At 36.5% G+C, this 2,500-nt stretch overlaps 1 protein-coding gene across 3 annotated transcripts in view; it reads right to left on the minus strand.

Annotated features, from left to right (window-relative positions):
- Nucleotides 1-946: 946 nt before the first annotated feature.
- Nucleotides 947-2,500, minus strand: part of LOC143020796 (putative G-protein coupled receptor Mth-like 3) — an 18,609-nt gene continuing 17,055 nt past the window's right edge. For all 3 annotated transcript variants that reach the window (XM_076177554.1, XM_076177556.1, XM_076177555.1), the window contains exon 8: nt 947-2,500. This exon is cut by the window's right edge and continues 1,759 nt beyond it. The gene's annotated coding sequence lies outside the window, so the exon portion shown is untranslated.

Consider the following 2,500-nt stretch of genomic DNA (forward strand, 5'->3'; position numbering starts at 1 on the left):
TTGAGAGAAGTATAAGGAATCGAGAGGCACTATTTTAGCCAGAATATAAATTGTAAAGTACGCCGCCGTGATGGTGATTGAGTTGAGTGAATATCATATATACTGTAATCAATTGAGTCTTATTTTCCCTCTTCAATCAATATTAGATCAAGAGTCATTATATATATATATATATATATATATATATATATATATATATACATATATATATACATATGTACAGTATGTATATATATGTATATATATATTTATATATGTATGTATATATATATATATATATATATATATATACTGCATATATGTATATGTGTGTGTGTGTGTGTGTGTGTTTACAGCAAAGAACCACTTTATGGTCAATGTTATGTCTAATAATGCAGTAAGTATTGCATGATAAATAGTTGTTGACAATATCTCAGGTAAATTTGTGGAATGAATACAAGTCATTCAGATGACATGGCCGATGAACACCTTCTTCGGGACAAGTGGCTTTTCGTTTTCTTTTTATAGATAAGAAAAAATATCCTAAAATTTTAGAGCCCCAAAATTCCAGAGCCCTAAAAATTCAGAACCCTCAGATTTTAGAGACCCCAAATTTTAGAGGCACAATATTTCAGAACTCTCAAATTTCGGAACCTCAAAATTTCAGAGCCCCCAAATTTTAGAGCTCCAAAATTTCAGAGCCCCCAAATTTTAGAGCCCCCCAATTTTTAGAGCCCCAAAATTTCAGATCCCCCCAAATTTTTAGACCCCCCAAATTTTAGAGCCCCCAAATTTTAGAGCCCCAAAATTTCAGAGCCCCCAGATTTTTAGAGCCCCAAAATTTCAGAGCCTCAAAATTTTTAGAGCACCCAAATTTCAGAGCCTCCAAATTTTTTGAACCCATTTCAGAGCCCCAAAATCTTCCGAACCCCACCAGCTACTGTTGGTGTTTTGTTTAAAAATCATACAGAGATATACACATGTATTTGCACAAGAGCAAAATAGAGTACAATTTTTACATAATAGATATACTGTATATACACAATTTCAAACAAAAAATACTCAATTCAAAATTCAGAGGTTATTATCGAGTAGTTTTTTGTTAACTTCTCGAATTAGTTGAATTGTCCCTACCGGGTAATTTACCCAAGGATTGAGAATCACAATATGGCGATTCCTTTACTATATACACACTAGAGAACGTATCAACAATAATGTCTTTGGAAACCAATAGCCCACACTGGGAGATGGGTCTTCGCTGGACTCCGTTGCTTCAAGTCTGGTCACATTATGAACTGGAATTGGTGGAGAAAGTTGTACAGACAGAGTAGACACCATAAGAAAATAAAACCTTCATTAACCCCGTCAATATGGTGACGCACTTCAAACGCTTTGTTCTGACTGAGGAAAAGTCATTTTATTCATTTCAAGGGACGGACCCCTGATTGAAAGTTGTCTTTAGCGATCTAGACCTCATTCAGGCTGGAGTTCATGTCCTCAAATATACATTAGAAATGGTCTGTTTCTTGGCCAGAATAGAATCTATCAAGGGCGTCGCCTTATTGAAAGTATTAGAAATATAACGTTTCCCATTTTGAATCTTTTTCAAAACCTTGAAAAAGCTTCAACAAGCGAACATTGGACTTCTGAAATAAAGGTTCCAGCCTTACATGATGTCTACTCTGACTATTTGATCGGTAAATGTCATTTCAAATCAACATGTATGCAACTGTCGGTTGCCTTCTAGTCTATCAATATAAGCACCGTGTCAGGACGGAGCCTATACGACGTTTCAGTTACACCTTTATTAAGTACATAGCCGTGGTGCAGTAAACAAATATCATCAGCGGTGAACTAAGGTAAAGAGTATTTTCAGCTACGCCCCTCCTCCGTCAGATATCCACGATTTCTCGTGTATAACCTCGTGAATTAGCGATGGAACGATACTAAAAATTTCTAACGATTCCGATATGTCCCGATACTGCTTTAAACTTCCGATTCCGATACCTGTAATGATTGTTATAACTCAGGGTTATTCTCAGGCCTTGCAGTTGGTTTGGGATACAAATACTTTATGAACAAAGTACGTTTATTCATCTTTTGTTGGAATCGGAAGTTTAGAGCAGTATCAGAATCGTTAAAATGTTTGGTAACGGCCCGTCACTACTGTATAGTGGATATCGCTCATCATTATCACTGCTACACGAGGGAAGTGAATTCAACTCGCTTCTCGGAGGAAATATACAGGCACTTCACATGAAACAAAATCATCCCCAAATGCACAAACAATCACACGTGGTTTTTTTTTCTTCGACTAAATTCGCTTCATTTCTAACTCTCATACTACATCTTCTCGTTTCAGTTCACCTTTCACTAAGAAAAATTCCGCGTTTCCACCTTTCTTTGCAATTATACCTCCGAACATTTTCCTCGCTTTTGGTTAATATGGATGCAAGTCTAGGTGTCCAAGTCTCCTGGCACATGCCCCCTGAGCCACAATATAAGCCCTAATAAATATCCA

The sequence above is a fragment of the Oratosquilla oratoria genome, chromosome 40, assembly GCF_046742065.1.
Source record: "Oratosquilla oratoria isolate Oo_2021 chromosome 40, ASM4674206v1, whole genome shotgun sequence".
Lineage (NCBI taxonomy): Eukaryota > Metazoa > Arthropoda > Malacostraca > Stomatopoda > Squillidae > Oratosquilla > Oratosquilla oratoria.